Consider the following 16399-nt stretch of genomic DNA (forward strand, 5'->3'; position numbering starts at 1 on the left):
ATAGGTATTTATTTTTCAGTGGGCAAGGTGCCTAGTATTTAGCTGAGGTAGGGTGTCTTTTAGAGCAGTCGGCACTCATATGCAAACATTGAGTTTATTTCAAATAAGGTATTTATTTAAGAGGGGGCTTTATGTGTTACCTTGCACATTGGTATTTATTGGTTTCCGTGGACATGTCACTGAGTTATTAACTGAGGCGGGGTGTCTATTGAAGCAGCCGGCACTCGATTGCAAATAGTGAGTTTATTTCAAATAAGGTATGTATTTGAGAGGAGGCCTTTTTTTTGGTGAAACTTGGTGTATGGGTAATTCTTTGTTTCAGTAGAGTACGCGCCTCGTGATTAACTGAGGTGGGGCGTCTATTGCACTAAATTGCAAATAGTGTTTATTCTAAATAAGGTATTTATTTAAGAAGAGGCTTTTTTGTGCAACTGTTTGTGCATTAACATTTATTTGTTCTAATGGACAAGGAGCCTAATTATTATGGGGGTAGGGTGTCTATTAAAGCAGAAGGCACTCAAATGCGAATAGTGAGTTTGTTTCAAATCAGGTATTAATTTCAGAGGAGGCTGTTGTTTAGTGTAACCTTGTGCATGGATATTTATTTTTTTCACTGGACAAGGCGCCTATTTATTAACTGTGGTGGGGCGTCTATTAGAGCAGACGCCACTCGTATGCAAACATTGAGTTTAATTCAAATGAGGTATTTATTTAAGTTGGGGCTTTATGTGTAACCTTGTGCATTGGTATTTATTTGTTTCCGTGGACAGGGCACCGAGTTATTAACTGAGGCGGGGCGTCTTTTAGAGCGGCTGGCACTCAAATTTAAATAGTGAGTTTGTTTCAAATAAGGTATGTATTTGAGAGGAGGCCTTTTTTGTGTGAAACTTGGTGTATGGGTAATTCTTTGTTTCAGTAGAGTACGCACCTCGTGATTAACTGAGGTGGGGGGTTTATTGCACTAAATTGCAAATAGTGTTTATTCTAAATAAAGGTATTTATTTAAGAAGAGGCTTTTTTGTGCAACTGTTTGTGCATTAACATTTATTTGTTCTAATGGACAAGGAGCCTAATTATTACAGGGGTAGGGCGTCTATTAAAGCAGAAGGCACTCAATGCAAATAGTGAGGTTGTTTCAAATCAGGTATTTAGTTGAGAGGAGGCTGTTTTGTGTAACCTTGTACATAGGTATTTATTTTTCAGTGGACAAGGTGCCTAGTATTTAGCTGAGGCAGGGTGTCTTTTAGAGCAGTCGGCACTCATATGCAAACATTGAGTTTATTTCAAATAAGGTATTTATTTAGGAGGGGGCTTTATGTGTAACATTGCACATTGGTATTTGTTTCCGTAGACAGGGCACTGAGTTATTAACTGAGGCGGGGCGTCTATTAGAGCAGCCGGCACTCAATTGCAAATAGTGAGTTTGTTTCAAATAAGGTATGTATTTGAGAGGAGGCCTTTATTTTGTGAAACTTGGTGTATGGGTAATTCTTTGTTTCAGTAGAGAACGCGCCTCGTGATTAACTGAGGTAGGGCGTCTATTACACTCAATTGCAAATAGTGTTTATTCTAAATAAGGTATTTATTTAAGAAGAGGCTTTTTTGTGCAACTGTTTGTGCATAAGCATTTATTTGTTCTAATGGACAAAGCGCCTAATTTTTTAACAGGGGTAGGGCGTCTATTAAAGCAGAAGGCACTCAATTGCGAATAGTGAGTTTGTTTCAAATCAGGTATTAATTTGAGAGGAGGCTGTTGTTTTGTGTAACCATGTGCATGGATATTTATTTTTTTCACTCGACATGGTGCCTAGTAATTAGCTGAGGCAGGGTGTCTATCAGAGCAGCCGGCACTCAATTGCAAATAGCGTGTTTATTTAAAATAAGGTGTTTATTTGAGAGGAGGCCTTGGCTTTATGCAACTGCTTGTGCATGAGAATTTATTTGTTTCTGTGGACAACGAGCCTAGTGATTAACCGAGGCAAGGGGTTTATTAGAGCAGACACTCAATTAGAAATAGTGTTTATTTGAAATAAGGTATTTATATGAAAAGAGACATTTATTTGTACAAATGTGTAGGTAAGACAATTACACCCACAGTTGTAGTTTGAGGTGAAGCATTTATCTGCTTCAGTGGATGGACTACCCTGTGATTAATGAAGGTGTGGCATTTATTAGAGCAGAGGCTACTAAACCTGCTCAATAGGGCTGCTCTGTATTAAATATAAACCATGTATCACCCCTGCCTTGAGTGACTACTGCAAATTCTCTTCTAGCACTTTGTGTTCCCCGTCTTTGAGTGTTTAGCGTCGAGGGAAATGTGACGCTCATGAAAGGATCGATGCCAGCGAAGACCAGTCCAGCGTGACTGATGGCGATGATCCGCCAGCAGAGGCTCAGCGCGTCCTCCAGAGTCCAGCCACAGAGACTCGGGCTCGCTTCGCCATCGCGCACCTTGATTACTTTTGGGCGGAAAGTTGTGCTACACAAGCAACCATAAAACGTCCAATGAGAAATATATTTTCAATTTTGATTACTTTTTGCTATTTGCAACAAAAAATGCTGTATTTGGAAAAGACAACATTATTCACATAGTCCCTGAATACAACATTAATATTCATATAGTCGTTGAACACAACATTATTATTCCAATGGTTAATTACAACATTATTAATCTTATAGACATCAAATACAATATTCCTACGGTCATTGAATACGTTATTATTGATATTGTCATTGAACACAACACTAATCCTATGGTCAATAAAAACGTCATTATTGCTATCGCCATTAAATACAACATTATTATTTCAATAGCCGTTGAACACAACATTATTATTCCTATTGTCAATAAATACGTTGTTATTGCTATCGTCATTTAATACAACATGTTAATCTTATAAGCATCAAATACAATATACCTATGGTCATTAAATACGTTATTATTGCTATTGTCAATAAATACAATATTATTCCTTTAGTCATTGAACACAACATTAATCCTATTGTCAATAAATACGTTACTTTTGCTATTGTCATTAAATACAACATTATTATTCCTATAGTCAGTGAACACAACATTATTATTCCTATTGTCAATAAATACGTTATTATTGCAATCGTCATTAAATACAACATTATTAATCTTATAGGCATCAAATACAATATCCATATGGTCATTAAATACGTTATTATTGCTATTGTCAATAAATACAATATTATTCCTATAGTCATTGAACACAACATTAATCCTATCCTCAATAAATACGTTATTTTTGCTATTGTCATTAAATACAACATTATTATTCCTATAGTCATTGAACACAACATTATTATTCCTATTGTCAATAAATATGTTATTATTGCTGTGGTCAATAAATACAACATTATTATTTTTTTATAGTCATTGAACACAACATTAATCCTATGGTCAATAAATACGTTTTTGCTATAGTCATTAAATACAATATTATTATTACTATAGTCATTGAACACCACATTATTATTCCTATTGTCAATAAATACGTTATTATTGCTGTTGTCAATAAATACAACATTATTATTTTTCATAGTCATTGAACACAACATTAATCCTATGGTCAATAAATAAGTTTTTGCTATAGTCATTAAATACAACATTATTATTCCTATAGTCATTGAACACAACATCACTATTCCTATTGTCAATAAATATGTTATTATTGCTATCCCCATCAAATAAAACATTATATACTGTGATGAGGTGGCGACTTGTCCAGGGTGTACACAGCCTTCCGCCCAAATGCAGCTGAGATAGGCTCCAGCACCCCCTGCTACCCCAAAAGGGATAAGCGGTAGAAAATGGATGGATTATTATTTTTATAGTCAAGACAGAACATTATTCCTAACGTCATTAAATACAACATTATTCTTAATTTCATAAAATACATTATTCCTATAGTCCTTAAATACAGCATTAATATCTTTATAATCATTAAACATAACTTTGTTCCTATAGTCTTTAATAAATCATTATTCTTACTGTCTTTGAATAGAGCATTATTATTCCTACAGTCATTGAATACAACATTATTATTCCTAGTCATTGAACACATCATTATTTTTCCTATTGTCAATAAATACGTTAATATTGCTATCGTCATTAAATACAACATTATTATTATTATAGTCATGATACAACATTATTCCTAATGTCATTAAATACAACATTAATCTTAATGTCATAAAATATATTATTCCTATGTCCTTTAAATACGGCATTAATATCTCTATAGTCATTAAACATAACTTTGTTCCTATAGTCTTTAATACATTATTATTCTTACTGTTCTTTGATACAGCGTTATCATTCAGTCAGTCAGTGAATACAACATTATTATTCTTATAGTCATTGAACACAACATTATTATTCCAATGGTCAATAAATACGTTATTATTCATATCGTCATTAAATACAACATTATTATTCTTATAGTCATGGAACACAACATTTTTCCTATGGTCAATAAATATGTTATTATTGCTGCTGTCATTAAATACAACATTATTATTCCTATAGTCATTGAACACAACATTATTATTCCTATTGTCAATAAATACGTTATTGCTATTGGCATTAAATGCAACATTATTATTGCTATAGTCATGACACAAAACATTATTCCTAATGTCATTAAATACAACATTATTCTTAATGTCATAAAATACATTATTCTTACAGTCCTTAAATATGGCACTAATATTACTATAGTCATTAAACATAACTTTGTTCCTAAAGTCTTTAATACAACATTATTATTCTTACTGTCTTTAAATACAGCATTATTCTTCCTACTGTCACTGAATACAACATTATTATTATCGTCATTAAACACAACAATATTATTCCTATAGTCACTGAATACAACATTATTATTCTTATAGTTATTGAATACAACATTTATATGACTAAAGTCACTAATCATAACATTATTGTTACAGCCTTTAAATACATCATTATTATTTCTATAGTCATTAAACATAACATTATTATTCTTACAGTCTTCAAACACAACATTATTATTCCTTTAGTCATTAAATACAACACTATTATTCCAATGTCTCCCTTTCGGACATGTTGTAAAAGAATATGAAAATATGTAAAATATGTGATGTAACATATTGAAACTACAGTATACATATTCAAAATAAACTTAAAAAAACAATATAGTCATTAAATATAATATTACATGGGGAGACTAGACTTTTGGATAAAAAAAAGTCATAACTTACGAAAAAAATCAGGGTAAAGTCGCAATGATCTGAGAATAAAGTCATAATGTCATGAGAAAAAAGCCGTAATTTACATAAATTCAGTTATGAATTTGGTGGAATAAATTCGCGATACAAGTTTAGTTGTACTTTATGGGAAAAATGTTGTAATACACTAAAATAGTTAGACTAAAATCGCAATGATACAAATTAAAGTCATTGACATGAGAAAAAAAGTTGGCAGAATAGAATTATATCACAAGTTTAAGCGTACTTTTTGAGAAAAACCCTGAATGTCATGAAACTAAAGTTGATAACGGTGCCAGAGCAAAACGTAAGAAAACAAAGTCAAAGAACAAATTCATACCGTCGCAAGATTAGTCCGACTTTTTGAGAAAAAAAAGTCAGAATTTACGAAAAAAATAAGGCTTAAGTCGCAATGATACAAGAATAAAGCCATAATGTCGTGAGAAAAAATGGGCTTGGATGAGGGTGGGGCTCGACTCGATGCCGTGTAATTTTTTACCACGTTACTGCTAATACCGCCTACAAGATGGAAGTATTTGAAGGTAGTTATGATTTTGGCAGAATAGAACCGTCCGTGATACAAGTTTAGTTCTACTTTATGAGAAAAAAGGCGTAATACACAAAAATGCAGTTATAACTTTGGCACAGTATTGTAGAATCATATAAATTTAATCCTACTTTTCGAGAAAAACCCTGAGAATAAAGTAAGTAACGATGTGAGAACAGAATTTACGATCCAAGAACAAAACATTGGAATCGTGAACCCCAAGTTTAATCGTACTCCTTGTGAGTACTTCGATGTGAGAACTTACGAAAATAAAGTCAAAGAACACAGAGCCCAATTAAGTTATGTTAATAACAATATCACTAGCATAGTTTCAGCACACGTAATTGTAAGTACTGTAATTGTCTCGTGAGTTTGGTAACTTTTTCACGTAACAGTACGATTTACTTCTCGTAAAACCCGTTTTTTTCTTGTACTTCTGCAAATAGAGCATTATTGTCCTAAGTGTTTACTTTTCGCAAATACTTCATCTTGTAGGCGGTATTAGCAGTAACGTGGTAAAAAGTTACACGGCATCGAGTCGAGCCCCACCCTCATCCACCCCCGCCGGACTAATAAGCAACATGGAAGCCGGTGTGGGCGTTCGGCGAGCCCACAGTGGAAATGCCAACAGCAAGCTCATATTGCAGCGATTAAAAGTGTCCAGGAGGTAAAAGTACCATAAAACAAACCTGGGGGTGCGTGTTTCCATGGAAACATGCATAAATGTGGTAAACAGGACCAGAGGGAACAATCCTGGCGTCCAATTAAATGCAGCGTGGCCTTATCAGGAGAAGGTACCGGGAGAAGTTTGATGGCTTGAAAGGACGGCGGCCGCAATCACGTCCTCATCCCCAACTTTTCTACACTTTAAAGAACTGCAGAAGCACACCTTTGAAAAAAGCACCCCAAACACTGGAGGGTGCGGGTGTACCTAATGAAGTGACCAATGTATAAGGACAACACGGTAAATGGGTTACTTGTATAGCGCTTTTCTACCTTCAAGGTACTCAAAGCGCTTTGACACTATTTCCACATTCACCCATTCACACACACATTTACACACTAATGGCGGGAGCTGCCATGCAAGGTTAACCACGACCCATCAGGAGCAATGGTGAAGTGTCTTGCTCAAGGACACAACAGACATGACGAGGTTAGTAGAAGGTGGGGATCGAACCAGGAACCCTCAGGTTGCTGGCACGGCAACTCTCCCAACACCGTCCCTCCACCCCGCCCCATGGTGCGGGTGTACCTAATAAAGTGACCCATAAATAAGGACAGCAGGGTGCGGGTGTACCTAATAAAGTGACCCATAAATAAGGACAGCAGGGTGCAGGTGTACCTAATAAAGTGACCCATGTATAAGGACAGCAGGGTGCGGGTGTACCTAATAAAGTGACCCATGTATAAAGACAGTAGGGTGCGGGTGTACCTAATAAAGTGACCCATGTATAAAGACAGTAGGGTGCGGGTGTACCTAATAAAGTGACCCATGTATAAAGACAGCAGGGTGCGGGTGTACCTAATGAAGTGAGCCATGTATAAGGACAGCAGGGTGCGGGTGTACCTAATTTTTTTTACCCTTATTTATGGGTCAATAAATAAGGACAGCAGGGTGCGGGTGTACCTAATAAAGTGACCCATGTATAAAGACAGTAGGGTGCAGGTGTACCTAATGAAGTGACCCATGTATAAGGACAGCAGGGTGCAGGTGTACCTAAAAAAGTGACCCATAAATAAGGACAGCAGTGTGCAGGGGTACCTAATAAAGTGACCCATATTTAAGGACAGCACGGTGCGGGTGTACCTAATAAAGTGACCCATGGATAAAGACAGTAGGGTGCGGGTGTACCTAATGAAGTGACCCATGTTTAAGGACAGCAGGGTGCGGGTGTACCTAATAAAGTGACCCATGTATAAAGACAGTAGGGTGCCGGTGTACCTAATAAATTGACCCATGTATAAGGACAGCAGGGTGCGGGTGTACCTAATAAAGTGACCCATGTATGAGGACAGCAGGGTGCGGGTGTACCTAATAAATTGACCCATGTATAAGGACAGCAGGGTGCGGGTGTACCTAATAAAGTGACCCATGTTTAAGGACAGCAGGGTGCAGTTGTACCTAATAAAGTGACCCATGTATAAAGACAGCAGGGAGCGGGTGTACCTAATAAAGTGACCCATGTATAAGGACAGCAGGGAGCGGGTGTACCTAATAAAGTGACCCATGTATAAAGACAGTAGGGTGCGGGTGTACCTAATGAAGTGACCCATGTATAAGGACAGCAGTGTGCGGGGGTACCTAATAAAGTGACCCATGTTTAAAGACAGCACGGTGCGGGTGTACCTAATAAAGTGACCCATGTATAAAGACAGTAGGGTGCGGGTGTACCTAATGAAGTGACCCATGTATAAGGACAGCAGAGTGCGGGTGTACCTAATAAAGTGACCCATGTATAAGGACAGCAGAGTGCAGGTGTACCTAATAAAGTGACCCATGTATTAGGAGAGCAGGGTGCGGGTGTACTTAATAAAGTGACCCATGGGTAAAGACAGTAGGGTGCGGGTGTACTTAATAAAGTGACCCATGGGTAAAGACAGTAGGGTGCGGGTGTACATAATAAAGTGACCCATGTATAAGGACAGCAGGGTGCAGGTGTACCTAATAAAGTGACCCATGTATAAAGACTGTAGGGTGCGGGTGTACCTAATGAAGTGACCCATAAATAAGGACAGCAGGGTGTGGGTGTACCTAATAAAGTGACCCATAAATAAGGACAGCAGGGTGCGGGTGTACCTAATGAAGTGACCCATAAATAAGGACAGCAGGGTGCAGGTGTACCTAATAAAGTGACCCATGTATAAGGACAGCAGAGTGCGGGTGTACCTAATAAAGTGACCCATGTATAAAGACAGTAGGGTGCGGGTGTACCTAATAAAGTGACCCATGTATAAAGACAGTAGGGTGCGGGTGTACCTAATAAAGTGACCCATGTATAAGGACAGTAGGGTGCGGGTGTACCTAATGAAGTGACCCATGTATAAAGACAGTAGGGTGCAGGTGTACCTAATGAAGTGACCCATGTATAAGGACAGCAGGGTGCAGGTGTACCTAAAAAAGTGCCCATAAATAAGGACAGCAGGGTGCGGGTGTACCTAAAAAACTGACCCATAAATAAGGACAGCAGTGTGCAGGGGTACCTAATAAAGTGACCCATGTTTAAGGACAGCACGGTGCGGGTGCACCTAATAAAGTGACCCATGGATAAAGACAGTAGGGTGCAGGTGTACCTAATGAAGTGACCCATGTATAAGGACAGCAGGGTGTGGGGGTACCTAATAAAGTGACCCATGTTTAAGGACAGCAGGGTGCGGGTGTACCTAATGAAGTGACCCATGCATAAAGACATTAGGGTGCGGGTGTACCTAATAAAGTGACCCATGTATAAGGACGGCAGGGTGCGGGTGTACCTAATAAAGTGACCCATAAATAAGGACAGCAGAGTGCGGGTGTACCTAATAAAGTGACCCATGTATAAGAACAGCAGGGTGCGGGTGTACCTAATAAAGTGACCCATGTATAAGAACAGCAGGGTGCGGGTGTACCTAATAAAGTGACCCATAAATAAGGACAGCAGGAAGCGGGTGTACCTAATAAAGTGACCAATGTATAAAGACAGCAGGGTGTGGGTGTACCTAATAAAGTGACCCATAAATAAGGACAGCAGGGTGCGGGTGTACCTAATGAAGTGATCCATGTATAAGGACAGCAGGGTGCGGGTGTACCTAATAAAGTGACCCATGTATAAGGACAGCAGGGTGCGGGTGTACCTAATGAAGTGACCCATGTATAAGGACAGCAGGGTGCAGGTGTACCTAATGAAGTGACCCATGTATAAGGACAGCAGGGTGCGGGTGTACCTAATAAAGTGACCCATGTATAAGGACAGCAGGGTGCGGGTGTACCTAATGAAGTGACCCATGTATAAGGACAGCAGAGTGCGGGTGTACCTAATAAAGTGACCCATAAATAAGGACAGCAGGGTGTGGGTGTACCTAATAAAGTGACCCATAATTAAGGACAGCAGGGTGCGGGTGTACCTAATAAAGTGACCCATGTATAAGGACGGCAGGGTGCGGGTGTACCTAATAAAGTGACCCATGCATAAGGACGGCAGGGTGCGGGTGTACCTAATAAAGTGACCCATGTATAAGGACAGCAGGGTGCGGGTGTACCTAATAAAGTGACCCATGTATAAGGACAGCAGGGAGCGGGTGTACCTAATGAAGTGACCCATGTATAAGGACAGCAGGGAGCGGGTGTACCTAATGAAGTGACCCATGTATAAGGACAGCAGGGTGCGGGTGTACCTAATAAAGTGACCCATGTATAAGGACAGCAGGGTGCGGGTGTACCTAATGAAGTGACCTATAAATAAGGACAGCAGTGTGCGCGGGTACCTAATAAAGTGACCCATGTATAAAGACAGTAGGGTGCGGGTGTACCTAATGAAGTGACCCATGTATAAGGACAGCAGAGTGCGGGTGTACCTAATAAAGTGACCCATGTATAAGGACAGCAGAGTGCAGGTGTACCTAATAAAGTGACCCATGTATTAGGAGAGCAGGGTGCGGGTGTACTTAATAAAGTGACCCATGGGTAAAGACAGTAGGGTGCGGGTGTACATAATGAAGTGACCCATGTATAAGGACAGCAGGGTGCAGGTGTACCTAATAAAGTGACCCATGTATAAAGACTGTAGGGTGCGGGTGTACCTAATGAAGTGACCCATAAATAAGGACAGCAGGGTGTGGGTGTACCTAATAAAGTGACCCTGGTAAAGACAGTAGGGTGCGGGTGTACATAATGAAGTGACCCATGTATAAGGACAGCAGGGTGCAGGTGTACCTAATAAAGTGACCCATGTATAAAGACTGTAGGGTGCGGGTGTACCTAATGAAGTGACCCATAAATAAGGACAGCAGGGTGTGGGTGTACCTAATAAAGTGACCCATAAATAAGGACAGCAGGGTGCGGGTGTACCTAATGAAGTGACCCATAAATAAGGACAGCAGGGTGCAGGTGTACCTAATAAAGTGACCCATGTATAAGGACAGCAGAGTGCGGGTGTACCTAATAAAGTGACCCATGTATAAAGACAGTAGGGTGCGGGTGTACCTAATAAAGTGACCCATGTATAAAGACAGTAGGGTGCGGGTGTACCTAATAAAGTGACCCATGTATAAGGACAGTAGGGTGCGGGTGTACCTAATGAAGTGACCCATGTATAAAGACAGTAGGGTGCAGGTGTACCTAATGAAGTGACCCATGTATAAGGACAGCAGGGTGCAGGTGTACCTAATGAAGTGACCCATGTATAAGGACAGCAGGGTGCAGGTGTACCTAAAAAAGTGACCCATAAATAAGGACAGCAGGGTGCGGGTGTACCTAAAAAACTGACCCATAAATAAGGACAGCAGTGTGCAGGGGTACCTAATAAAGTGACCCATGTTTAAGGACAGCACGGTGCGGGTGCACCTAATAAAGTGACCCATGGATAAAGACAGTAGGGTGCAGGTGTACCTAATGAAGTGACCCATGTATAAGGACAGCAGGGTGTGGGGGTACCTAATAAAGTGACCCATGTTTAAGGACAGCAGGGTGCGGGTGTACCTAATGAAGTGACCCATGCATAAAGACATTAGGGTGCGGGTGTACCTAATGAAGTGACCCATGGATAAAGACAGTAGGGTGCAGGTGTACCTAATAAAGTGACCCATAAATAAGGACAGCAGGGTGCGGGTGTACCTAATGAAGTGACCCATGCATAAAGACATTAGGGTGCGGGTGTACCTAATAAAGTGACCCATGCATAAGGACGGCAGGGTGCGGGTGTACCTAATAAAGTGACCCATAAATAAGGACAGCAGAGTGCGGGTGTACCTAATAAAGTGACCCATGTATAAGAACAGCAGTGTGCGGGTGTACCTAATAAAGTGACCCATGTATAAGAACAGCAGGGTGCGGGTGTACCTAATAAAGTGACCCATAAATAAGGACAGCAGGAAGCGGGTGTACCTAATAAAGTGACCAATGTATAAAGACAGCAGGGTGTGGGTGTACCTAATAAAGTGACCCATAAATAAGGACAGCAGGGTGCGGGTGTACCTAATGAAGTGACCCATGTATAAGGACAGCAGGGTGCGGGTGTACCTAATAAAGTGACCCATGTATAAGGACAGCAGGGTGCGGGTGTACCTAATGAAGTGACCCATGTATAAGGACAGCAGGGTGCGGGTGTACCTAATGAAGTGACCCATGTATAAGGACAGCAGGGTGCGGGTGTACCTAATAAAGTGACCCATGTATAAGGAGAGCAGGGTGCGGGTGTACCTAATGAAGTGACCCATGTATAAGGACAGCAGAGTGCGGGTGTACCTAATAAAGTGACCCATAAATAAGGACAGCAGGGTGTGGGTGTACCTAATAAAGTGACCCATAAATAAGGACAGCAGGGTGCGGGTGTACCTAATAAAGTGACCCATGTATAAGGACGGCAGGGTGCGGGTGTACCTAATAAAGTGACCCATGTATAAGGACGGCAGGGTGCGGGTGTACCTAATAAAGTGACCCATGTATAAGGACAGCAGGGTGCGGGTGTACCTAATAAAGTGACCCATAAATAAGGACGGCAGGGTGCGGGTGTACCTAATAAAGTGACCCATAAATAAGGACGGCAGGGTGCGGGTGTACCTAATAAAGTGACCCATAAATAAGGACAGCAGGGTGCGGGTGTACCTAATGAAGTGACCCATAAATAAGGACAGCAGGGTGCAGGTGTACCTAATAAAGTGACCCATGTATAAGGACAGCAGAGTGCGGGTGTACCTAATAAAGTGACCCATGTATAAAGACAGTAGGGTGCGGGTGTACCTAATAAAGTGACCCATGTATAAAGACAGTAGGGTGCGGGTGTACCTAATAAAGTGACCCATGTATAAGGACAGTAGGGTGCGGGTGTACCTAATGAAGTGACCCATGTATAAAGACAGTAGGGTGCAGGTGTACCTAATGAAGTGACCCATGTATAAGGACAGCAGGGTGCAGGTGTACCTAAAAAAGTGCCCATAAATAAGGACAGCAGGGTGCGGGTGTACCTAAAAAACTGACCCATAAATAAGGACAGCAGTGTGCAGGGGTACCTAATAAAGTAACCCATGTTTAAGGACAGCACGGTGCGGGTGCACCTAATAAAGTGACCCATGGATAAAGACAGTAGGGTGCAGGTGTACCTAATGAAGTGACCCATGTATAAGGACAGCAGGGTGTGGGGGTACCTAATAAAGTGACCCATGTTTAAGGACAGCAGGGTGCGGGTGTACCTAATGAAGTGACCCATGCATAAAGACATTAGGGTGCGGGTGTACCTAATGAAGTGACCCATGGATAAAGACAGTAGGGTGCAGGTGTACCTAATAAAGTGACCCATAAATAAGGACAGCAGGGTGCGGGTGTACCTAATGAAGTGACCCATGCATAAAGACATTAGGGTGCGGGTGTACCTAATAAAGTGACCCATGTATAAGGACGGCAGGGTGCGGGTGTACCTAATAAAGTGACCCATAAATAAGGACAGCAGAGTGCGGGTGTACCTAATAAAGTGACCCATGTATAAGAACAGCAGTGTGCGGGTGTACCTAATAAAGTGACCCATGTATAAGAACAGCAGGGTGCGGGTGTACCTAATAAAGTGACCCATAAATAAGGACAGCAGGAAGCGGGTGTACCTAATAAAGTGACCAATGTATAAAGACAGCAGGGTGTGGGTGTACCTAATAAAGTGACCCATAAATAAGGACAGCAGGGTGCGGGTGTACCTAATGAAGTGACCCATGTATAAGGACAGCAGGGTGCGGGTGTACCTAATAAAGTGACCCATGTATAAGGACAGCAGGGTGCGGGTGTACCTAATGAAGTGACCCATGTATAAGGACAGCAGGGTGCAGGTGTACCTAATGAAGTGACCCATGTATAAGGACAGCAGGGTGCGGGTGTACCTAATAAAGTGACCCATGTATAAGGACAGCAGGGTGCGGGTGTACCTAATGAAGTGACCCATGTATAAGGACAGCAGAGTGCGGGTGTACCTAATAAAGTGACCCATAAATAAGGACAGCAGGGTGTGGGTGTACCTAATAAAGTGACCCTGGTAAAGACAGTAGGGTGCGGGTGTACATAATGAAGTGACCCATGTATAAGGACAGCAGGGTGCAGGTGTACCTAATAAAGTGACCCATGTATAAAGACTGTAGGGTGCGGGTGTACCTAATGAAGTGACCCATAAATAAGGACAGCAGGGTGTGGGTGTACCTAATAAAGTGACCCATAAATAAGGACAGCAGGGTGCGGGTGTACCTAATGAAGTGACCCATAAATAAGGACAACAGGGTGCAGGTGTACCTAATAAAGTGACCCATGTATAAGGACAGCAGAGTGCGGGTGTACCTAATAAAGTGACCCATGTATAAAGACAGTAGGGTGTGGGTGTACCTAATAAAGTGACCCATGTATAAAGACAGTAGGGTGCGGGTGTACCTAATAAAGTGACCCATGTATAAGGACAGTAGGGTGCGGGTGTACCTAATGAAGTGACCCATGTATAAAGACAGTAGGGTGCAGGTGTACCTAATGAAGTGACCCATGTATAAGGACAGCAGGGTGCAGGTGTACCTAATGAAGTGACCCATGTATAAGGACAGCAGGGTGCAGGTGTACCTAAAAAAGTGCCCATAAATAAGGACAGCAGGGTGCGGGTGTACCTAAAAAACTGACCCATAAATAAGGACAGCAGTGTGCAGGGGTACCTAATAAAGTGACCCATGTTTAAGGACAGCACGGTGCGGGTGCACCTAATAAAGTGACCCATGGATAAAGACAGTAGGGTGCAGGTGTACCTAATGAAGTGACCCATGTATAAGGACAGCAGGGTGTGGGGGTACCTAATAAAGTGACCCATGTTTAAGGACAGCAGGGTGCGGGTGTACCTAATGAAGTGACCCATGCATAAAGACATTAGGGTGCGGGTGTACCTAATGAAGTGACCCATGGATAAAGACAGTAGAGTGCAGGTGTACCTAATAAAGTGACCCATAAATAAGGACAGCAGGGTGCGGGTGTACCTAATGAAGTGACCCATGCATAAAGACATTAGGGTGCGGGTGTACCTAATAAAGTGACCCATGTATAAGGACGGCAGGGTGCGGGTGTACCTAATAAAGTGACCCATAAATAAGGACAGCAGAGTGCGGGTGTACCTAATAAAGTGACCCATGTATAAGAACAGCAGTGTGCGGGTGTACCTAATAAAGTGACCCATGTATAAGAACAGCAGGGTGCGGGTGTACCTAATAAAGTGACCCATAAATAAGGACAGCAGGAAGCGGGTGTACCTAATAAAGTGACCAATGTATAAAGACAGCAGGGTGTGGGTGTACCTAATAAAGTGACCCATAAATAAGGACAGCAGGGTGCGGGTGTACCTAATGAAGTGACCCATGTATAAGGACAGCAGGGTGCGGGTGTACCTAATAAAGTGACCCATGTATAAGGACAGCAGGGTGCGGGTGTACCTAATGAAGTGACCCATGTATAAGGACAGCAGGGTGCAGGTGTACCTAATGAAGTGACCCATGTATAAGGACAGCAGGGTGCGGGTGTACCTAATAAAGTGACCCATGTATAAGGACAGCAGGGTGCGGGTGTACCTAATGAAGTGACCCATGTATAAGGACAGCAGAGTGCGGGTGTACCTAATAAAGTGACCCATAAATAAGGACAGCAGGGTGTGGGTGTACCTAATAAAGTGACCCATAAATAAGGACAGCAGGGTGCGGGTGTACCTAATAAAGTGACCCATGTATAAGGACGGCAGGGTGCGGGTGTACCTAATAAAGTGACCCATGTATAAGGACGGCAGGGTGCGGGTGTACCTAATAAAGTGACCCATGTATAAGGACAGCAGGGTGCGGGTGTACCTAATAAAGTGACCCATAAATAAGGACGGCAGGGTGCGGGTGTACCTAATAAAGTGACCCATAAATAAGGACGGCAGGGTGCGGGTGTACCTAATAAAGTGACCCATAAATAAGGACAGCAGGGTGCGGGTGTACCTAATGAAGTGACCCATAAATAAGGACAGCAGGGTGCAGGTGTACCTAATAAAGTGACCCATGTATAAGGACAGCAGAGTGCGGGTGTACCTAATAAAGTGACCCATGTATAAAGACAGTAGGGTGCGGGTGTACCTAATAAAGTGACCCATGTATAAAGACAGTAGGGTGCGGGTGTACCTAATAAAGTGACCCATGTATAAGGACAGTAGGGTGCGGGTGTACCTAATGAAGTGACCCATGTATAAAGACAGTAGGGTGCAGGTGTACCTAATGAAGTGACCCATGTATAAGGACAGCAGGGTGCAGGTGTACCTAAAAAAGTGCCCATAAATAAGGACAGCAGGGTGCGGGTGTACCTAAAAAACTGACCCATAAATAAGGACAGCAGTGTGCAGGGGTACCTAA

Source organism: Nerophis lumbriciformis, linkage group LG07 (genome assembly GCF_033978685.3).
Source record: "Nerophis lumbriciformis linkage group LG07, RoL_Nlum_v2.1, whole genome shotgun sequence".
Taxonomy (NCBI): domain Eukaryota; kingdom Metazoa; phylum Chordata; class Actinopteri; order Syngnathiformes; family Syngnathidae; genus Nerophis; species Nerophis lumbriciformis.